Below are 24,904 nucleotides of genomic sequence, written 5' to 3' on the forward strand. Positions count from 1 at the left end.
TGATTTTACACGTGGAAAATCCCCATTGGTCCGGGCTGTTAACGGGTTATCGGATCGAAAACTAGACCCGATAGCTTAACGGCATTCCGTTATGGTGGATGCCACGTGTCGGTCACCCTTGACGACAGCACTTTTGTGACGCACGATTTATCATCATGGAAGTGGACACTTTCGTGATGATAATTTTGGTAATGTCATGGAACACTTCTATGACATCACATGTATGACTATCTTGATTCCGTCATAAATTTGTCATGGATGTACATGCATGACAGAAAACGTGACCTATTGTGACAAACACGTATCATCACGGAAGTGTATTTTATTTAGTGCCTCCTCGGACGCCTGGGTCACAAAAGCTACTTTTTCGGTTTCCTAGGGTACAACAGTTGGAACAACTTCTTCATGAGCCACGGGCTTTCTAGATTTCTTTTCTTCCTCTCCTGGCTGCAAAGTAGTAGAAGCAGGAGCAGGATCAACATCCATCTGGGTAGGGGCACCAGATGATGTGATCGGGGTGGTATTTCCTTGGGAAGCATTTAGCTCCCCCTCAATCTTGTCATTCTCCTCGTTGGATCCGGAGGGTTCAACTTGCATATCCTTCGGAGGCGATGAAACTGCCTTCTCAACCTCAATCTCTTCATCAGTTTTCTCTTTTGGGGCTTGCTGCTCAGGCAAGACATTTTCATCGTCTGTCTTGTTTAGATAGATATCCACAACATCAGTCTCTTGGGAAGCTGGGGTAGGAATGATAACCACCATAGGCTCAGCTTGCTGTGTGGGCTCATCCTCGTGAAGTGGGATGGTGGTATCTACTGCAGAGGAGCACTTGAGTTGATAGGAGCATCAGTTGCAACATTTTGAAGACGGCGATCCTTAATTGCCTTCGATTTGCTGGCTCTTGCCTTTGCATTCTGACGCTTTTCTACTTTTATTCTTTGTCGAGCAAGATCTGCCTAATGGTCAATCTCATCATTCCTTCAATCACATAACTAAGATACTTCCATCTTCAGCCATGAGTGTCATTCAATTTTATCATTCCTCATCACGCTAAGAGCTTTTGTGAGCTCAACAATTTCCTTGTTTAGACTCTTCCGTTCAGATTCAGTGTTGGCATCTCATCTCATTTGCTTGAGAGCTTTCTTGTCCTTGACAACCTGATTTAGCTTCTTGGTTATTTTCCTCAGCTCAACAAAATGTTTTGTTACCAGTTTGGTAACATCATCAGGAAGTCCCAGACTATTCAGTTCAATTGATTTTGCATCATAGGAAGCACTTTCAATGACATCAATCATAAGACCGAAGTCATATTTCTGTTCCTCTGTGGAAGCAGGAACATTCATTTTAGCTTTCTTGACAGAAGCAAAAGCTCTCTCTTCGGGAAGCAGCTTTCTCTTCGCGAAAGGGGCAGCAGAACCCGAACGTTAGTCTGAAACAGGAGTGGGTGCAATCCTTGGTGACATTCTCAGCAGGCGTGAAACTTTCATAGGTGAGGGAGTTTCATATGGCTTCTTAAGAAAAGCGCGCTGATCATACATCGGGATTTCATCGGGAACAGCTTCATCGGAGGACTCATCAGACGAGGTAGAAGCTGCCTTCTCAGATTTTCTGGTGATAGATTTCTTTCTGGGAGCTCAAGGGGAAACTGACTTCCTTGGCTTGCTTTCCTTTTGGGCAGAGGTATGATCCTTCTTCTTTTGTACGTCTTGCTGAGTCAGCTAGACATTTCTCTACTCAACTTGATTCTTTTTCGCTGCCCTGGCTTCACGCTTGAATTTGGCCTTGGCTCTCTTTTCCACTTCTTCGGGAAACTCAGCAATTGTCTTGAGGGAGTCAGGATGAGCATATTTAGTTGGAGGTGGCTTGACTTTTTCATCATCCGGGCCGATGCAATTCTCAGCAATGCAGTCATTCAAGGCGGAGTGAATGCAAACAGTATTTGATATTTCCTTCATACATTCTCATAATTAAACCATTTCTTCACCTAGTGGCGGCAAATCCTTTGTAGCATGTTATTTCTCTCGGTTGTGGTTTCAACTCCAGGTGGAGTTTTATAACCTTCGGGATCAGACATCTCGGCATTGGTGTTCTTCTCTCTACCACGACCACCCTTCTTGGGATTTCCATCAGAAAATAGAGTCATTGCATCGATGACCTCTTCATCTCCGGGCTGACTATGAGCCGAGGGAGTATCATCGTCCTCTTCTTCGGATTCAGACTCAGACTTCTTTGGTATCTTGGGTGGCTTTGATGCTTTTCCTCCACCAATCAACCTCTTATGGTCAGACAATGGAGGCAACTAAGGCATTTCTCTTACAGAACCAGACTACTCTTCTGAACTTTGTGCCAGGACTAACGTGAGAAAAAGAATACTTGCGATGGAAAGAAGGAAAGGATCATAAACATGCACAATTGCATTTTTGACTGAAAACATAAAGTTTTTCGGAAGCAGCAAAGGAATCCATAGTATATATTTTGGAAGATATCATCGATTGAGTTGCAACATGCCATATAAGGCAAAGTAACAACTATCTAATAATTTGAAAGAGTGCTCATGAACCCTAGATCCAAGATAACTAGTACAAGGGAAAACTACAAATAGTACAAGTCACAACTTAGAGAAGCCTAAAGATCTACCGCAAGGAAATAAATCAAGAGAGATTGCGTCGGTATGAACTGCCCTAGAACAGAGAAGTAGACAGGGCTAGTTCTAGATCCATGCGCCCTAACTTGGCAGCAAGGATCAACTACAGCAATGCGGAGGAGAGGATTTACCGCACTGTCACGACCAACGATAACGGGACTTCACCGGAGTTGCACGGCGAGGCGCATCGACGGCGTTGCTTCAAGCTCGGGCTTGGGATATAAATATATAAATATATATATATATATATATAGCCCGCAGGTGGAACCACCTCTTCTGAAATCTATGGTCTAAAAGCACGGGACATTCCATATTCAACGTACGAGATCATGATCATGAGAATCGTGGGCACGTGGCAACCGTTTCCTGCAAAAATCATGAAAACTGATCGCGAGGCCGAAGGTTTGAAGAAGGGCAAGCACGAAAAATAGATTAACTTTTGAAGTTGATCTCATTCACGACCAAGGACACCAGATTGAAATCTTCTTCAGATCAAATTGCATGTTTTGACGGACGGCAAAGATTGGACGAGAAAGAATAGATGGATAACAGGGTCCGAATCTAACCACTCAGCCAAACAAGAGAAAACAGAAAACCAAAGAGCTCTGAGTGAGTTGTCTGATACATCTCCAACATATCTATAATTTTTGATTGTTCCATGCTATTATATTATCTATTTTGGATGTCTTATATGCATTATTATGCTATTTTATATTATTTTTGGGACTAACTTATTAACCTAGAACCCAGTGCCAGTTTTTGTTTTTCCTTGTTTTTGAGTTTCGTAGAAAAGGAATATCAAACGGAGTCCAAACGGAATAAAACTTTACGATGATTTTTCTTGGACCAGAAGACACCTAGAGGACTTCGAGTCCAAGACAGAAGACCCACGAGGTGGCAGCAAGGGTGGAGGGCGCGCCCCCTACCTTGTGGCCCCCTCGGGAGTCCTCTGACCTACTTCTTGGTCCTATGTATATTCACATATATTCCAAAACCCTCAGAGCCGTCCACCAAAATGCTTTTCTACCTACGCAACCTTCTGTTCCTATGAGATCCCATCTTAGGGCCTGTTCCGACATCCTGCCGGTGGGGGATTCAATCATGGAGGGCATCTATATCAACCCTATTGCCCTTCTGATGAAGCATGAGTAGTTCACCTCAGACCTACAGGTCCATAGCTAGTAGCTAGATGGCTTCTTCTCTCTCTTTGATTCTCAATACCATGTTCTCCACGATGTTCTTAGAGATCTATCCAATGTAATCTTCTTTTGTAGCGTGTTTGTCGAGATTGATGAATTGTGGATCTATCATCAGCTTATCTATGAATATTATTTGAATCTTCTCTGAATTCTTATATGCATGATTTGATATCTTTGTATTTCTCTTCGAATTATCAGTTTGGTTTGGCCAACTAGATTGGTTTTTCTTGCAATGGGAGAGGTGCTTAGTTTTGGGTTCACTCTTGCATGATTTCACCCCGTGACAAAGTAGGGGTAGCGAGACATGTATTGCATTGTTGCCACCGAGGATAAAAAATGGGGTTTTCATCATATTTCTTGAGTTTATCCCTCTACATCCTGTAATCTTACTTAAGGCGTTACTCCGTTCTTTATGAACTTAATACTCTAGATGCATGCTGGATAATGGTCGATGTGTGGAGTAATAGTAGTAGTTACAGGCATGAGTTGGTCTACTTGACACGGACGTGATGCCTATATTCACAATCATTGCCTTGGATGTTATCATAACTTTGCGCTTTTCTATCAATTGCTCGACAGTAATTTGTTCACCCACCATATTATTTGCCTTCAAGAGAGAAGCCTCTAGTGAAACTTGTGGACCCTGGGTCTATTTTCCATCATATTTGTTTCCGATCTACTATTTTGCAATCTTTTATTTTCAGATCTATAAACCAAAAAACCCAAGAAAAAGTTATCTTTTATTTAGTTTTATCTATCTCTATCAGATCTCACCTTTAAAAGCAACCGTGAAGGAATTGACAACCCCTTTATTGCTTGGGTGCAAGTGTTTGATTGTTTGTGTAGGTGCATCTATTGGGGACTTGCACGTTTCTCCTACTGGATTGATACCTTGGTTCTTAACTGAGGGAAATACTTATCTCTATTGTGCCGCATCATCCTTTCCTCTTCAAGGGAAAAACCAACACAAGCTCAAGAAATAGCAGGAAGAATTTCTGGCGCCGTTGCCGGGGAGATCTACGTCAAGCCTACCAAGTACCCATCATAAACTCTCATCTCTTGCATTACATTATTTGCCATTTTCCTCTCGTTTTCCTCACCCCCTTTTCAATTTTTTTAGAAAAACACAAAAATATTTGACTTTTTATACGCGCTCCTTCCATTCGTCTTTTCATTTGCTTGTGTGTTAGATTGCTTGCTTTGTCATGATGTCTAAAGAAAATACCAAATTGTGATATTTTTCCAATACTAATAATGATGATTTTATTAGTACTTCGATTGCTCCCGCCACTAGTGTGGAATCTTAGGAAATTAATGCTGCTTTGCTGAATCTTATTATGAAAGATCAATTTTCTTGCTTTTCTAGTGAAGATGTCGCATCCCATCTGAATAATTTCATTGAGTTGTGTGATATGCAAAATAAGAAAGATGTGGATAATGATATTGTTAAACTGAAGCTATTTTCGTTCTCACTACAAGATCGTGCTATAACTTGGTTTTCATCTTTGCCTAAAAATAGTATTGATTCATGGAATAAGTGTAAAGATGCTTTTATTTCCAAGTATTTTCCTCCCGCTAAGATCATCTCCCTTAGGAACTATATTATGAATTTTAAGCAACTTGATCATGAACATGTTGCACAATCTTGGGAGAGGATGAAATTGATGATACGAAATTGCCCTACTCATGGTTTAAATTTGTGGATGATCATACAATTTTTTTGCCGGATTGAATTTTGCTTCTAGAAATCTCTTAGATTCGGCCGTGGGAGGTACTTTCATGGAAATCACTTTAGGGGATGTGATACGTCTCCAATGTATCTATAATTTTTGATTGTTCCATGATATTATATTATCAACCTTGGATGTTTTATATGCATTTATATGCTATTTTATATGATTTTTGGGACTAACCTATTAACCTAGAGCCAGTGCCAATTTCTGTTTTTTCCTTGTTTTTGAGTTTTACAGAAAAGGATATCAAACGGATTCCAATTGACGTGCCAATTTTTGATGATTTTTATGGACCAAAAGAAGACCCCGGAGTAAAAGAGTTGGGCCAGAAGAGTCCCGGGGCGTCCATGAGGGTGGGGGCGCCCCCACCCCCCGGGTGTGTGGGCCTACCTCATGGACGACTTGGGCACCTCCTTGACGTGAGACTGACGCAAAAATTCCTATCAATACAGAAACCTCCAGAAAATAACCTAGATCGGGAGTTTCGCCGCCTGAAACCTCCGTAGCCACCGAAAACCAATCTAGACCCGTTCCGGCACCCTGTCAGAGGGGGAATCCTTCTCCGGTGACCATCTTCATCATCCCGGCGCTCTCCATGACGAGGAGGGAGTAGTTCTCCCTCAGGGCTGAGGGTATGTACCAGTAGCTATGTGTTTGATCTCTCTCTCTCTCTCTCGTGTTCTTGAGTCGGCACGATCTTGATGTATCGTGAGCTTTGCTATTATAGTTGGATCTTATGATGTTTCTCCCCCTCTACTCTCTTGTGATGAATTTAGTTTTCCCTTTGAACTTATCTTATCGGATTGAGTCTTTAAGGATTTGAGAACACTTGATGTATGTCTTGCATGTGATTATCTGTGGTGACAATGGGATATCACGTGATCCACTTGATGTATGTTTTGGTGATCAACTTGCGAGTTCCATGACCTCATGAACTTATGCATAGGGGTTGGCACGCGTTGTCGTCTTGACTCTCCGGTAGAAACTTTGGGGCACTCTTTGAAGTTCTTTGTGTTGGTTGAATAGATGAATCTCAGATTGTGTGATGCATATCGTATAATCATACACACGGATACTTGAGGTGACATTGGAGTATCTAGGTGCCATTAGGGTTTTGATTGATTTGTGTCTTAAGGTGTTATTCTAGTACGAACTCTAGGATAGATTGAATGGAAAGGATTGCTTCATGTTATTTTACTACGGACTCTTGAATAGATCGATCAGAAAGGACAACTTTGAGGTGGTTTCATACCCTACATTAATCTCTTCGTTTGTTCTCCGCTATTAGTGACTTTGGAGTGACTCTTTGTTGCATGTTGAGGTATAGTTATATGATCCAATTATGTTATTATCGTTGAGAGAACTTGCACTAGTGGAAGTATGAAGCCTAGGCCTTGTTCCAATGCATTGCAATACCGTTTACACTCATTTTATCACTTGCTACCTTGCTGTTTTTATATTTTCAGCTTACAAAAACCTACATCTACCATCCATATTGCACTTGTATCACCATCTCTTCGCCGAAACTAGTTCACCTATACAATTTACCATTGTATTGGGTGTGTTGGGGACACAAGAGAATCTTTGTTATTTGGTTGCAGGGTTGTTTGAGAGATATAATCTTCATCCTACACCTCCCACGGATTGATAAACCTTAGGTCATCCACTTGAGGAAATTTGCTACTATCCTACAAACCTCTGCACTTGGAGGGCCGACAACGTCTACAAGAAGGTTGTGTAGTAGACATCAAGCTTTTTTCTGGCGCCGTTGTCGGGGAGGTTAGTGCTTGAAGGTATATATTTAGATCTTGCAATCGAATCTTCTAGTTTCTTGTTTTATCACTAGTTTAGTTTATAAAAGAAAATAATAAAAAAATGGAATTGAGGATAGCTCATATGCTTCATCTTTTTAATGTCTTTCATGAAAATAAGGATTCTGATAATTGTGCCAAAGTGTTAGAAGAAGAATGCATTAGAATGTTTGGCACTAAATCTTTGTATGATGAGCATGATTGCAATGTTGTTAGTATGAATTCTTTGAATATCCATGATGCTAATGATATGCAAAGCCACAATCTTGGGGATGCTATGTTTGATGAAGATGATATTTTTTGTCCCCGAAGTTTTGATGAGCAAATTTATTACGATGAAAGCATGCCTCCTATTTATGATGATTATATTGATGAAAGTGGATTTGGAGAGGTCATGACTTCATTTAGTGATGAATCCACTATTTCGAAAGAGGTTCCAATTGATTATGTGAACAAAGTTGCTATCTATGATGATTATTGTGATGACATGTATGCTATAAGGAATAAGGATAACCATGAAACTTGTCATCATGATTTTAGTTTTTAATTGGATTATGCCTCACATGATAGTTATTTTGTTGAGTTTTCTCCCACTATTATGAATGAGAAGAATTTTGCCTATGTGGTGAGTAGTAAATTTTCTATGCTTGTAGATCATGAAAAGAATGCTTTATGTGATGGTTATATTGTGGAATTCATTCATGATGCTACTGAAAATTATTATGAGGGAGGAACATATGCTTGTAGGAATTGCAATAATATCAAGTTTCCTCTCTATGCACTTAAAATCTTGAAGTTATGCTTGTTTTGCTTTCCTATGCTAGTTGATTATTGTTCCCATAAATTGTTTGATCACAAAATCCCTATGCATAGGAAGTGGGTTAGACTTATATGTGCTAGTCATATTTTTCATGATGCTCTCTTTATGTTTCAATTCTTATCTTTTATGTGAGCATCATTGAAATCATCGTGCCTAGCTAGGGGCGTTAAACGATAGCGCTTGTTGGGAGGCAACCCAATTTTATTTTTGTTCTTTGATTTTTTATCCTGTTTAGTAATAAATAATTCATCTAGCCTCTGCTTAGATGTGGTTTTATGTTTTTAATTAGTGTTTGTGCCAAGTAGAACCTTTGGGAAGACTTGGGGAAAGTCTTTGTGATCTTGCTGTAAAAAACAGAAACTTTAGCGCTCACGAGATTTGCTGCTATGTTTTACTGGAGAGTGCTACATAGTTGATTATTTTTGCAGATGATTAATAGATAAATTCCTCACGTCCGGCAATTTATTTTAGAATTTTTGGGGTTCCAGAAGTATACGTTTGATCCAGATTACTACAGACTGTTCTGTTTTTGACAGATTCTGTTTTCTATGTGTTGTTTGCTTATTTTGATGAATCTATGAGTAGTAACGGAGGGTATGAACCATAGATGAGTTGGAATACAGTAGATATTACACCAATATGAATTTAGAATGAGTTCACAACAGTACCTAAGTGGTGATTTATTTTCTTATACTCGATACAAGAAGAGGAAGAAAGCTCCTCAAAAAGTGGTGTGGTACTTTCCGATCACTCCTCGTCTGCAGCGCTATTTCGCGGACCCTAAGGTAGCAAAGCTCCTGCGTTGGCACGCGGATAGGGAGGAGAAGAAGAGATAAGATGACGCAAATGATCCGGAGATAGATAAAAAGACAAGATGCTGAGTCACCCTAAGGATGCGAGCCAGTGGGAAGCGTTGAACTTCGAATACCCAGAATTTGGGAAGGATCCAAGGAACATCGTGCTGGGCGCGAGCACCGATGGAGTCAATCCTTTTGGCAGCCAGAGAAGCACACATAGCACCTGGCCTGTGTTTGTGTGGATGTACAACCTTCCCCCCTGGTTGTGCATGAAGAGGAAGTACATTCAGATGAGTATGCTAATTGAAGGGCCGAAACAACGAGGGAACTACATCAATCTGTATCTGGGGCTGCTGAAGGAGGAGCTAGACACACTACGGAAAACGCCAGCCAATACGTGGGACACCGCAGAGAAAGAATATTTCCCTATGAGAGCTGCACTGCTCATGACGGTGCACGACTATCTCGGTTACGGATATCTCGCGGGGCAGGTAGTCCACGGATTTTCTGGATGCGTAAGGTGCATGGATGACACAACGTATCGCCAGCTAGATAGAGATCCCGGCTCTTCGAAAACCGTGTTCATGGGACATCGAAGGTGGCTTCGTGACGATGACCCGTGGAGGAAACGCAAGGATCTGTTCGATGGTGAAACCGAACCCCGAAAACGCCCGTGTACGAGGAGCGGCGAGGAAATAGACAAGCTGTTGAAAAATTGGAAAGACTGCCCACTGCCGGGAAAGAAGCAAAAGGCGCCAGAGCTGGGAAAGAAGCGAAAGGCGCCAGAGCCGCTGCTGAAGGTATGGAAAACGAGGTCTGTTTTCTGGGACTTGCCGTACTGGAAGATCCACCGTGTGCCTCACAGCCTTGATGTCATGCATATCACGAAGAACGTGTGCGAGAGTCTGCTTGGTACCCTGCTCAACATGCCAGAGAGGACCAAAGATGGGCCAAAAGCAAGGGCAGACTTGAAATCAATGGGCATCAGGCAGGAGCTTCATGCTATATATGATGATGATGATGATGATGATGATGATGATGATGAGGCGAAGCAGGACACAGAAAGTCGTCGCAAAGGCAAGAAGACTGGAAATGACTACCGACTCGTCAAAGCCCAGTCGTGTTGTCGTGAGGAGAGGCAAAAGGAAGATCATCGGAATGGATGGAGTAGCCAATGAGCAAGACTTCGACAAGTACGGCGACCCGAGGATCGAACATGACGACGATGATGGAGTAGCAGCATACACCACTAGAATAAGCAGGACCACCCTACCTAATGGACTTCCGTTCCACAGAAGAACTCCATTTGCGAAAAAGAAGGGCAAGAAGATTGTGAACAGATAGCTAGCTAAGATTGATTGTATTTTAAATCGTAGCCTTCATTTCTCGATTGTATTTCATGGGCACTTTTTGAACTATCATGAATATTTTTAAATTTCATGGACACTCGATCTTGATCCCCCTCCATCTCGATCGCTATCCCACCTCGCCAGATCCAGTCCCCCTCGCCGCCGAGCACCCACCGGTCCACCGGCCGCCGCCGCCGATCCCCCGCACCCTCGATTCCCCTACTCAACCGCCGCCGCCGACCCCCCGCACCCCTCCCCTACTCAACCGCCGCCGCCGACCCCCCGCACCCCCCGCACCCTCCCCCGCTCCACCAGCATTACTGTTTGATGATATTTTTTAAAAAATTATTACTATCTTATAAAAAAATATTACTGTTATGATTTAAACAAGTTTGAACATATTTAAACACAAATAAGTATCAAACAGCATTTTAAATGCATAAAAAAATTGTGGAGCCTGGGAATCAAACCCAGGACCTCCTGGTGTGAGAACTAGCTGCTGACCAGTCGAGCTAGTAGAGGGAACTTGATGTGGATCAGGTCAGGTGGAAGATAACCTGTTGGCTCGAGCAGAAATTAAAAAAAAATACTAATGACGCACCAGGGTGAGGTGCGCCATTAGTATGGATGTACTTATGGCGCACCGAGGGGTGGTGCGCCATTAGTATTGTGCCGCCCCCATCCATATTTCCTCCCCGGCCCAAACCTATCCCCTCTCTCTCCCTCGCCCTCGCCCTCGATCCCCTTCCCCTCTCCTCTCCCGACACCGCTGCCCCGCCGCCTCGACGCCGCCCCGACGCCGCCTCGACGCCTCGACGCCCCGACGCCACCTCGACGCCTTGACGCCCCGACGCCGCCTCGACGCCTCGACGCCGCCCCGACGCCGCCTCAACGCCTCGATGCCTCGACGCCGCTGCCCCGCCGCCTCGACGCCGCCCCGACGCCACCGAGGAGCACGACCTGGCGCAGGCGCACGGCGTTCAGGGCTACCCCACCCTCCTCTTCTTCATCGACGGCGTGCCCAGGGACTACTCCGGCGAGAGGACCAAGTGAGCAATTTCTGCAGATCCCCAATTCCCTCCCTATTCCCGCTCCGCAGCTGCTGAGAATTTTGTTTTTGCTTTGCTGCAGGGACACCATTATCGCTTGGCTGAAGAAGTAGGTGTCTGCTATATCCTGCACTTGAGGTGAGTTGTGTTCTCAGGTTTACATTGCAATGGGCACTCTTCTTGTAAACACAAATTTAGATTTATATACTATATGCTGGGTAATTAACCTAACTATTCATTTTTCCTTAGGTTAATATTAAAATGTCCAGTGTATATATATTTGAAAATGATTGATGCTAGATGTTAATTTGCTGGTACTAGCTAGAATTTGGCACTGAAAAGCAAAAGCAAAAGCTAATTAACTGCTGGGTAATAGCACTGGTACTAGGTAGCTCAAATACGTGTTCTGAAACACTGAGAGCAGAAACACTTACTACATACATATGCTCAAGAAACACTTACTAAACAGAAAAGGTTTTGACTTGAAATGTTAATAGCACAGAGAGCACCACAAGTTAAACACCTCAATCTGTTAGTATTTGTCTGCATTTTCTCACATTCTTCTTGTATCTGATCCAGTATTGCTTGTAGTGGTTTGTCCAAAATGTTCAATGATACTGCTTGGAGATGCATATATTGTTTCACCTCTTCACATGCCAATGTATTTTCCATGTTGTGATGGAGGCCTTTTTTTGCCTTGTCCACCCGAGAGGCCCATGAGTTTGCAGGAATGTCGATTAACTTCCGTTCTGGCAAATTCGGGTACTCCATATGTCCTATTTTCAGCAAAGGTCATGCTGAAATTTTCCGTGAATTTTAGCATGACTTTGCTAAAAATAGGACATATGGGGTACTTGTGACTAATGCATGGGTGTCGACAAACCATTAATTATACAACCTTGGCTTTTAGGGTGCCTCGGTGTCGATAAAAACCGAAATGATGAAAGCTTAGGCTTTTAGGGTGCCTCGGCGTCGAAAAACCCTCAATGACAAAAGCTTAGCTTTTAGGATGCCTCGGTGTCGACGAACCCTAAATGATGAGACCATGATATTTTTCCTTGACAATAACCAACTTTTTGACCAAACTTTGTTCCTATTTAGAGAGAAACATGGCCAACAACGATGAGGCCGGGGGTTCAGGTGGCAAGGCATTCTGGGAGCTGTTCCAGGAGATGGAGGAACAACCTCACTTGTATGAGGACGCCGCCTTCCCCACCGATCCTGAGACCACTGATGGTGCTGCCGAGGATGACCCCACTGATGCCACCACTGATGGTGCCGCCGAGGATGCCACCACTGATGATGGCGGCGCACGCACAGATGGCAGCCAACCGAAGAGGCAACGGAAGGACCGGCGCCCGACCGTGCTCCACACCCTCAAGGAGGAAGTTACTGAAGTGGACTCCGATGGGAATCCAACGGCGCCCGAACGAATAGTCAAGGGGTACTCGCTTCAGCTCGGGTGCATTCTCCGGAGCACCGTCTCGATCAACACCGAGAACCTGAGGCATCCTGACCGCGGGAATTTGCGCAACCTCCTTTTCACGAAGCTGCACGAATGATACAAGTTCCCCGCTGAATTTGAAAACACAAGCCTCAAAGGGAATAAAGTGAACAATGCTGCCCTCACGAAGATGAGCAAGGCCCTGTCTACTTGGAAAAGAAATGTGAAGAGAATGATCGAGAAAGGTGAGAGTTATGAGAAGATCAAGGAGAAAAATCCTTCGATCACCGAAGATGACTACAACAACTTCAAGATCAATTGCTCGAGCACCGCAAACTCCGAATCAAGTCAGTGGGGGAAAGAAATGCGGGAGCTGAACTTAGGGTTACACACACTCAGTCCTGGCGGTTACAGAGTGGCGGAGCCTATATGGGACAAGGAGGAGGCGGACCGTGCCGAGCGAGGCCTACCGCCCCTCTTCTATAAATACGGTGACAAGCAGACCAGGAACTTTGTTAGGGCCCGGTACAAGAAGGACCCGAAAACATAGGAGCTTACAACGGATCCGAAGACCAGGGCGCTTGAGCTTGTTCTGGTAAGGAATACACCCCCGCGTAATTAGCTCCATATGGTTGCATTCTAATTAATGAAGCCAAATTTCTAAATGGTTCACATTCCTTCCGCAGGCGACTGAAAGCAGTAGCGCGGGGTCGACTAAGAGCAACCCTTGGGACACCACTCTAAATAGGGCGTTGAATGTAATGAAGAACAAGGATAAGCTCAGTAAGCCGACGTCAGCTGGTCGTGTAGCCGTTGGGGCCGACGATGATGATGTGATACCCTTAGCGCCTGCCTGAGCTGGCCCCTGCTTTGGCCGAAGAGCCAGATTCGTTTGGGGGCGGGGGACACCACCCCAAAGACAACACCGCCAGTCGTGTCGGCGCCAAGTCGGCCCCATGGCAAGACCGCCGCAACGGTGCCGGACATCCCTATGCCACTGGATCCAAACATGCATATGGCACAGGATCAGAACGACGACGACGATGATACATTTGGCAACGTCGATCAGTACTTTGCCAATCATGGGTATGGTGGCGACTTCATGGGGCCTCCTTCTCAAGAACCCAACCCAACAAAAGACGTGCGCGATCTAGCTGGTACCGCGGAGAAGCCAAGTTGCAACAGGCGTCGTCTGCCGTTCAGCTCTCAGGAGACGCCTCTAGCTGCCGACTTCACCGAGCCTCAGATAGGCGAGGTGCGAAATATTATCAGCCCCAACACACTCAAGAAGGCGGTCTGTGAGTAGAACTCGGTCCCATTACAGGAGAAGAAGAAGGCACGCAAAAGAAAGACTAACAAGGGTGCGGGCCAGCCGGCACCGAGTATGATCCATGCTCAGGACGGGCCACCTTCACCTGAGGATTTAATGAGGAGGCTGCATGTGGCGGGTAGGCCGATGCTACCGAGAAATATGCTCGATGCTGCAACCGGTGCTATGCGGAGTCTGCATGACAGTGTTCTTTCTTTGGAGAAGCGGCGTCTCAGAGAGAAGGATGTGGCATACCCGGTTTTCATGGCCAAGGTGCCAGAGGGCAAGGGCTTTGTGGATAACTCCATCGGGGGTACGATCGTCCTGCGGTTTGATGACATCCACGCTATGTTGAACCTTCATCCGCTGCACTACACCTTCGTTCGGCTATTTTCACTGAGTATGGAGATGCGGATCATTCGCGACAAGACCCCGGACATCGTGATAGTCGACCCCTTCTACATGCGTGCCAAGATCTTGGGCAGCGCTGGGGACCGGCAAGTCGCGAGTTCTTACCTCGAAGGCGTCATTCTCGCAAACCAAGATAAAGATAACTTCCTCGTGCCTTACTTTCCCGAGTAAGTCCTCCCCTCAACTGCCCCGTAACATATGAATTCTTAGATTTCGATCATTTTTCTTTTAACATTCTGTGTTTTCTGCAGTGACACACATTGCACGCTCATCATCCTAAGCCCCAAATATTCCATGGCCACGTTTTTCGACCTGGACCGTCAGTCGAACGTAGACTACACAAATGTCAAGAAGGTTCTTGATGATGTTCTCCCCGGCTACGCCAAATCTGGAGGCACCTTCACCAGGCCTATTCGTAAGTACAGAAAATTAAAAAATTAAAAAAAACAAATATTCATACTAATGGCGCATCACATTACAGTGTGCCATTAGTATGCCAAAGGATACTAATGGCGCATCATTAAACAGTGTGCCATTAGTATGCCGAAGTTACTAATGGCGCATCTTGTTGTTGTGCGCCATTAGTATGCCAAAGCACCTGGGTATACATGGCCCCCTGGGAGGCATACTAACGGCGCACTGTTGTATATACTAATGGCGCATCTGAGGTCCTCCATTAGTATACCAGATACTAATGGCGCACCAGTGGTGCGCCATTAGTAAAATATACTAATGGCGTGGCACTAATGGCGCACCACTAATGCGCCATTAATGGCCAAATTAGGTGCGCCATTAGTAGGCCTTTTCCTAGTAGTGGTCATTGCACATGCCGGTACACCGCCGGAGGCATTCATATAGAGTCATATTTTTTTCTAAGTATCGATTTGTAATTCTTGAGCTGTAAGTAAATAAAAGTGTGATGACCATCATTATTAGAGCATTGTCCCATGTGAGGAAAGGATGATGGAGACTATGATTCCCCCACAAGTCGGGATGAGACCCCGGACGAAAAAAAGAGGCCATAAAAAAAGAGAACAGAATGCCCAAATAAAAAATGAGAGAAAAAGAGAGAACAGACAATATTACTATCCTTTTTCAACACTTGCACTACTGGAAATTGCTTATTGGCCGTCCGCCTTTTCTTTGCCGTCTGCTGGCTGACGGCAAAGAAGGTCTTTGCCGTCCGCTTACACAAAACGGACGCCAATGAATTTGGTGATGGCAAAGAAGGTCTTTGACGTCAGCCACTTCTTTGCCGTCAGCTGACGTACGACAAAGAGAGAGGTGGGCCCCACTAACGAGCTGCATAGAAAAAACCTAACGGTCCCCCTCTTTGTCGTCTGCTAGCAGACGACAAAGAGCACAAAAGCGGACGGCAAAGCATGGCGGACGACAAAGAGTGGACCTACCTAACGGGCCAAGCCCCACCCCGGTCGCCCCACTCTCTCTCTCTCTCTATCTTTCTCTCTCTCTTTGTTTGTGTTTCTCTCGTCCTCTCACCCCGACGACCCGCCGCCGCCCCTTGCCTCGCCCCCTCGCCCCGCACCCCTCCTCTGTGATGCCCCGACCTCCACCGCGCCACCGCCGCCCCCTCACCTAGCCGCCGCCGCCCGCCACTGCCCCCTCGCCCAGCCGCCCCGCCCCCTCCCTTGCATCGCCCCCCGCCCCGTCCCACCGCAGTTGTCCAGCCTCCCCCTCCACCGGGCCGCCTCCTCCTCCAGCGGCCGCCCTCCCATCCACCGGCGATCCCCTGCAGGTGAGTTCTTCCGCCTATTTTTAGTTTAGTTTTTTTTGTTTCTTCTAGTTTAATTTATGTTATAGTTATAGTTATAGTTTAGTTTTATTTTCATTTTAGTTTTAGTTTTAGTTTATTTTCGTTTAGTTTTATTTTAGATTAGTTTTAGTTTAGTTTAGAAGAAGAAGAAGAAGAAGTAGAAGAAGAAGAGGAAGAGAAGAAGGAAAGGAAAATCTCCTCCCGCCACCGCAGACTCTGCTCTGCCACACTAGTCTTAGATTGTCTATAGAAACCAAAGGAGTGGGATCAGATGTATTTGAGTAGAGAGCAGAAATTTCTTAGGTTACTAATATTAACCGGAAGCCTCAAAATTGCTTAGGTCACTAATATTAACCGGGCTCATACAAATTTGAGGGTACTATGTGGGTTTCCAGCCTATATTGATGGTGACTGGTTTAGTATGGAAGAGTTGGGGCCTCTTTGACAGCTCAATTGCCTTTCACTATGGAGCATAGAAAATGTATCTACTGCCTTGTTGGTTGCAAAGGTGAGGGTAAATGCAAGTAAACAACTCACCTCTCTTGCTTTAACATGTGGTGGTAGGGTGGGAGATGGGTTGGTTCAAGGAGCTAGTCTCTGAGTTCAAGGAGGAGGAGCAAAGAAGAGGGAAAGGGAAAGGAAGAAGAAGAAGAGGAGGAGAAAAAGAATAAGAAAAGGAAGAAGAAGAAGAGGAGGAGAAAAAGAATAAGAAAAGGAAGAAGAATAAGAATAAGAAGAAGAAGAAGAAGAAGAAGAAGAAGAAGAAGAAGAAGAAGAAGAAGAAGAAGAAGAAGAAGAAGAAGAAGAAGAAGAAGAAAAGGAAGAAGCGGAAGAAGAGGAAAAGGAAAAGGAGGAAAAAAGAAGAAGAGGGGAAGAAGAAGAAAAAGACATATTTTTATACTTTCTTACTTAGGGTTCCGCCACCTTTTTGAGTTTCTTTCTTTTATTTAGTTGAATGTTTTTATACCTCTAGCTAGTTGCCTAGTTTGCTGACCCAAAGAAGTTAAAATAGTTATTATATGAAATTCAACTAAAGTCAACATTTTTGACAACTAGTGCTACTAATAAATTCAACTAGAGCCATCATATGTCCACAAGTGCATTGTTTTTTGACTGAGAAATGATAACTTGGTGTAGTTTATTATCTTCTGCTCAAAATTTCTTATGTTATAATGTTGTATTATAATGTTGTAAGGGTACTAATTGGTCTCTTCTGCTGCTTATCAAATATGGGGGAAGCCGCCAACGCAGACTCCGGTCTGCCACACCGGAGTACGAGTTGGATGCTTTCAAGTTCTTAAGTATCATACTTGGGACTTCAGTATCATCCACGAGGCAGGTATATAAAAGGAGAGATCTCCCCTTCACCCATCTCATTATGATAACTCTGTTGTTTGCTACATCACTCATTGTCCCAAACTGCAGAGGCTACCTTTATGAACATGCTGGGTGAAGATCCGCCAAATAATGTGAAGCTGTGACAGGCCAGCAGCGGGTTTCACAGGCTGTGGAACGTGGAGTTGGTGATCAAGGAGGGCCACATGTACCTGTGTCATGGCTGGGAAAAGTTCTACCATGCCTACGACCTACGACTGGGGTACTTCCTTCTCTATAGGTACGACGATGACGCCACCATGCTCATCGTGAAGGTGTTAAACGCGACTATGTGTCGCATGCGCTACGCTGAGGACGATGATGCCAGTATGTTCTGCCTCTTCTTATTCCTCTACATTTGGCTTTGTCTCGCATCGATTTTTAACGGTCATTGTTGCATTTGGACAGGCAATGGGAGCAGCAGCAGCGACAGTGGCTACAGCCAAAGCAGCAGCGATTCTGGCTGTAGCAAAAGCAACAACGATTCTGGTTGTAGCGAAAGCAGCAATGATTCGGACTGCAGCAAAGACAACAAGGAGGATGATCCGGACTGGAGTGGGGAAGAAGAGGAGCAGCGTGGGCATCAGGCTGAGGATGACCTAGCGATGGTGGTGGCTGACCAAGGGAAAGAGATGGTGGTGGCACACCATGGGCAAGAGATGATGGTGGCTGAGGATGACCTAGCGATGGTCATGCTTGTCCTTCCTGAAGACAGCCTCATGATGGTGCTGGCGCCTGAAAATGACCTCTTGGTGGTGCCGGTGATCCCACAGCTGGGAGACATGACCACGCCAATTGTGGTAGAAGACTACATCCCACTGCCTCCACCGCCTCGCCGGTCTTGGCGCATCAAGCTGAGGAAGGAGAAGGAGAAGAACAATGAGAACTAAACTATGTCAGGTAGGGTTGATCTCCAAAATGATCTATATATACTTAGCTTTGTTTCCTTCGATAAGCTTAGTTACCTATGTTAGCTCTAATATGCTTAGTTACCTATGTTAGCTCTAATATGCTAAGTTATCTCTACTATGCTTAGTTTCCTATAGGTTAGCTCCAAAATTACTTATGTTAGCACAAAATGACCAACTTTACATAATAAGATTATAGTCTTCTTCTTCTTCTTCTCCAAAATGACGTAAGTTAGCTCTAAGTTAGCTCGAATATGCTTACTTTCCTATAGGTAGCTCCAAAATTACTTATGTTAGCACAAAATGAGCAAGGTTACATAATAAGCTTATAGTCTTCTTCTTCTTTCTTCTTCTTCTTCTTCTTCTTCTTCTTCTTCTACTTCTTCTTCTTTTTCTTCTCCAAAATGACATAAGTTAGCTCTAAGTTAGCTCTAATATGCTTAGTTCACTTAAAGATGGCATAATTAGCTAGGTTGGCTTCATTTTACCTAAGTTGGCTCTAATATGCTAAGTTATCTCTAATATTCTTAGTTTCCTATTGGTTAGCTCCAAAATTACTTATGTTAGCACAAAATGACCAATTTTACATAATAAGCTTATAGTCTTCTGCTTCTTCTTTTTCTTCTTCTCCAAAATGACATAAGTTAGCTCTAAGTTAGCTCTAATATGCTTAGTTCACTAAAAGATGGCATAATTAGCTAGGTTGGCTCAATTTTACCTAAGTTTGCTCTAATATGCTAAGTTATCTCTAATATGCTTAGTTTCCTATAGGTTAGCTCCAAAATTACTCATGTTAGCACAAAATGACCAAGTTTACATAATAAGCTTATAGTCTTCTTCTTCTTCTTCTAATTCTTCTTCTCCAAAATGACATAAGTTAGCTCTAAGTTAGCTCTAATATGCTTAGTTTCCTATAGGTTAACTCCAAAATTACTTATGTTAGCACAAAATGACCAAGTTTACATAATAAGTATGCTTACTTCTTATAGTCTTCTTCTTCTTCTTCATTTTCTTTTTCTTCTTCTAACATCTTCTTTATCATTTTGCAGATTTGATTTAATTCACGGAAGCTTGCGTGGATGGAGTGCTTCTTTTCCATTTGTGCTTTTATTTTGTATCAATGAACTTGCATGGTTGGAACTTGTTATATGGATGGATGGATAACGATGTTGGATGAACAAATGTGAAACTTTTGTAATATGTAAGGATGGAACTATATATGTGTTGGTTATGTATGTATATATGATGAAACTAGTGTGTTGGATATGCTTGTTGTGTATATATGGATATCTGTATATCTGTGAATCGCTGTCAAATTGAATGAATTGAATTAAAAACAGGGATGTACAGGCTCTTTGCTGTCAGCTAGTTGACGACAAATATGCCACGTGGCAGCTACCTGTGATTCCTGGGACTGGCATGTTTGAGCACTCTGTCATCTGCCAGCGGACGACAAAGACCTTTGCCTCTTTCCCATCCGCTGGCTGACGGCAAAGCATGCAGTTAACCCCTAATGGCTCTCACCCCACCTCACTGCCGTCCATGATCTTTGTCGTCTACTAGCCACCATCAGGGGAGGGCACAATCCATTGTCGTCCGTTTCTACGAAGCAGACGGCAAAGAAGGCCTTTGATCGCATGTGTTCATCCAGACATTTTGCCGTCCGCTAGCAGACGGCAAAGAGGTTTGCCGTCCGTGAACCATGCCTTTGCCGTTCGCCATGGCAGACGGCAAAGAAGCTGATTCCAGTAGTGTTGTGCTTCAAAGTAGCACCATGATCTTCGTGATAGAGAGTCTCATATGTTATCACTTTCATATACTAGTGGGAATTTTACATTATAGAACTTGGCTTGTATATTCCAATGATGGGCTTCCTCAAAATGCCCTAGGTCTTCGTGTACAAGCGAGTTGGATGCACACCTACTTAGTGTCTTTTTGAGCTTTCATACAATTATAGCTCTAGTGCATCCGTTGCATGGCAATCCCTACTCACTCACATTGATATCTATTGATGGGCATCTACATAACCCGTTGATACGCCTAGTTGATGTGAGACTATCTTCTCATTTTGTCTTCTCCACAACCACCATTTTATTCCACCTATAGTGCTATATCCATGGCTCACGCTCATGTATTGCGTGAAGATTGAAAAAGTTTGAGAACATCAAAAGTATGAAACAATTGCTTGGCTTATCATCGGGGTTGTGCATGATTTAAATGTTTTGTGTGTTGAAGATAGAGCATAGCCATACTATATGATTTTGTAGGGATAGCTTTCTTTGGCCATGTTATTTTGAGAAGACATGATTACTTTGTTAGTATGCTTGAAGTATTATTATTTTTATGTCAATATTAAACTTTTTTCTTGAATCTTATGGATCTTAATATTCTTGCCACAATAAAGAGAATTACATGGATAAATATGTTAGGTTGCATTCCACATCAAAAATTCTGTTTTATCATTTACCTACTCGAGGATGAGCAGGAATTAAGCTTGGGGATGCTTGATACATCTCCAATGTATCTATAATTTTGATTGTTCCATGCTATTATATTATCAACTTTGGATGTTTTATATGCATTTATATGTTATTTTATATGATTTTTGGGACTGACCTGTTAACCTAGAGCCTAGTGCCAGTTTCTGTTTTTTCCTTATTTTTTAGTTTTACAGAAAATGAATATCAAACAGAGTCCAATTGACGTGCCAATTTTTGACGATTTTTATGGACCAAAAGAAGACCCCGGAGTAAAAGAGTTGGACCAGAAGAGTCCCGGGGCGTCCACGAGGGTGGGGGCGCGCCCACCCCCCGGGCGCGTGGGTCTACCGCATGGACGACTCGGGTACCCCCTTGACGTGAGACCCACGCCAAAAATTCCTATAAATACCGAAACCTCTAGAAAATAACCTAGATCGGGAGTTCTGCCGCCTTAAACCTCTGTAGCCACCGAAAACCAATCTAGACCCGTTCCGGCACCCTGCCAGAGGGGTGAATCCATCTTCGGTGGCCATCTTCATCATCCCGGTGCTCTCCATGATGAGGAGGGAGTAGTTCTCCCTCGGGGCTAAGGGTATGTACTAGTAGCTATGTGTTTGATCTCTCCCTCTCTCTCTCTCTCTCGTGTTCTTGAGTCGGCACGATCTTGATGTATCGCGAGCTTTGCTATTATAGTTGGATCTTATGATGTTTCTCCCCCTCTACTCTCTTGTAATAAATTGAGTTTTCCCTTTGAAGTTATCTTATCTGATTGAGTCTTTAAGGATTTGAGAACACTTGATGTATGTCTTGCATGTGCTTATCTGTGGTGACAATGGGATATCACGTGATCCACTTGATGTATGTTTTGGTGATCAACTTGCGAGTTCCGTGACCTATTGAACTTATGCATAGGGGATGGCACACATTTTTGTCTTGACTCTCTAGTAGAAACTTTGGGGCACTCTTTGAAGTTCTTTGTGTTGGTTGAATATATGAATCTGAGATTGTGTGATGCATATCGTATAATCATACCCACGGATACTTGAGGTGACATTGGAGTATCTAGGTGACATTAGGGTTTTGGTTGATTTGTGTCTTAAGGTGTTATTCTAGTAAGAACTCTAGGATAGATTGAATGGAAAGAATAGCTTCGTGTTATTTTACTACGGACTCTTGAATAGATCGATCAGAAAGGATAACTTTGAGGTGGTTTCATACCCTACAATAATCTCTTCGTTTGTTCTCCGCTATTAGTGACTTTGGAGTGACTCTTTGTTGCATGTTGAGGGATAGTTATATGATCCAATTATGTTATTATCATTGAGAGAACTTGCACTAGTGAAAGTATGAACCCTAGGCCTTGTTTCAATGCATTGCAATACTGTTTACACTCATTTTTATCACTTGCTACCTTGCTGTTTTTACATTTTCAGATCAAAAAAACCTATATCTACCATCCATATTGCACTTGTATCACCATCTCTTTGCCAAACTAGTTCACCTATACAATTTACCATTGTATTGGGTGTGTTGGGGACACAAGAGACTCTTTGTTATTTGGTTGCAGGGTTGTTTGAAAGAGGCCATCTTCATCCTATGCCTCCCACGGATTGATAAACCTTAGGTCATCCACTTGAGGGTAATTTGCTACTGTCCTACAAACCTTTGCACTTGGAGGCCCAACAACGTCTACAAGAAGAAGGTTGTGTATTAGACATGAAGAAGGTACTAAAATCCTAGATAATATTATTGTCAATTATTCTCAATGGCATACTGAAACATCTTCCACTAGTAAAAAAAGTGCATGCGATTGAAGAGATTAATGTTTTGAGTGGAAAGATGGATGAACTTATGAAATTGTTTGCTAGTAAGAGTGCTCATGTTGATCCTAATAATATTCCTCTATCTACTTTGATTGAGAATAATAATGAATCTATGGATGTGAATTTTGTTGGTAGGAACAATTTTGGTAATAACGCGTATAGAGGTAATTTTAATCCTAGGTCGTTTCCTAGTAATTCCTCAAATAATTATGGTAGTTCCTACAACAATTCTTATGGAAATGATAATAAGATGCCCTCTGATCTTGAGAACAATATTAAAGAATTTATTAGTTCTCAAAAGAATTTCAATGCATTGGTTGAAGAAAAGTTGCCTAAGATTGATGATTTGGCTAGGAACCTGGATAGAATTTCTCTTGAGATTGATTCTCTGAAAATTAGATCTATTCCACCCAAGCATTATATTAATCTCTGAAAGCTATGAGAATTTCCATTGATGGGTGCAAAGAAAGAACCGTTAAGATGCGTGCTAAGCGAGATTGGTTTGTAAAAGCGCGTTCTTCTAGTTTTCGTGAAAATAATGATGAAGATATTATAGTGATTGATGTGAATCCTGTTGAATCTTTGTTTTCTAATATAAATCTTGATAAAGATGGGACTGGAGATGAGTCAACTTTAGTTAAAATGTGTCCGAATAATTTGGAGTTTATAGATCTTGATGCAAAAATTGATAAAAGTGAAATTGGAGAGGTCAAAACTTTAATTAGTGATGAACCCACTCTTTTGGATTTCAAGGATTTGAATTATGATAATTGTTCTTTGGTAGATTGTATTTCCTTGTTGCAATCTATGTTGAATTCTCCTCATGCTTATAATTAAAACAAAGCTTTTGCTAAACATATCATTGATGCTATGATGCAATCTTTCGAAAAAAAGCTTGAATTGGAAGTTCCTATTCCTAGAAAATTTAAGATGAGAGGGAACCTACTATTAAGATTAAGATTAATGATTATGAGTGCAATTCTTTATGTGATTTGGGTGCTAGTGTTTCCACGGTTCCAAAAACTTTATGTCATGTGTTAGGTTTCCGTGAATTTGGTGATTGTTCTTTAAATTTGCATCTTACGGATTCCACTATTAAGAAACCTATGGGAAGAATTAATGGTGTTCTTATTGTTGCAAATAGGAATTATGTGCCCGTAGATTTCATTGTTCTTGATATAGATTGCAATCCTACATGTCCTATTATTCTTGGTAGACCTTTCCTTAGAATGATTGGTGAAATTATTGATATGAAAGAAGGAAACTTTAGATTTCAATTTACGATAAGGGAGGGCATGGAACACTTTCCTATAAAGAAAATTAGGTTACCATATGAATCTATTATGAGAGCCACTTATGGATTGCGTACCAAAGATGACAATACCTAGATCTATGTTTTTATGCCCAGCTAAGGGCGTTAAACAATAGCGCTTGTTGGGAGGCAACCCAATTTTATTTTTGTTATTGCTTTTTTGGTTCTGTTTTTCAATAAATATTTGATGTAGCCTTTGGTCAGATGTGTTTTTGTGTTGAAATTAGTGTTTGAGCCAAGTAAGACCTTTGGGATGGCTTACGGTGATAGTTGATTTGATCTTGCTGAAAAACAGAAACTTTTGAGCGTAGTTACAGAATTTTTAAAAAACACAGAAGCGTGATAAAGTTATGAATGTTTGACACAAGATTGATATACAAATTTCCTCTGTTGTCCTAATTTTTCAGAATTTTTGGAGTTACAGAAGTATTCAAAGTTTATAGATTACTACAGATTGTTCTATTTTTGACATATTCTGTTTTCTATGTGTTGTTTGCTTATTTGGATGAATTTATGGGTAGTATCGGGGGTATGAACCATGGAAAAGTTGGAATATAGTAGATATTACACCAATATGAATGAATAATGAGTTCACAACAGTACCAAAAGTGGTGATTTTATTTTCTTATACTAACGGATCTCATGAGTTTTTTGTTGAGTTTTGTGT

At 42.7% G+C, this 24,904-nt stretch overlaps 1 pseudogene; it reads right to left on the reverse strand.

Annotated features, from left to right (window-relative positions):
* Positions 1 to 956: 956 nt before the first annotated feature.
* LOC147980527 (uncharacterized) lies at positions 957 to 1,955 on the reverse strand (annotated as a pseudogene).
* Positions 1,956 to 24,904: the final 22,949 nt, after the last annotated feature.

The sequence above is a fragment of the Triticum urartu genome, chromosome 3A (assembly GCF_056163025.1).
Source record: "Triticum urartu cultivar PI428250 chromosome 3A, HENAU_Tu73, whole genome shotgun sequence".
NCBI lineage: Eukaryota > Viridiplantae > Streptophyta > Magnoliopsida > Poales > Poaceae > Triticum > Triticum urartu.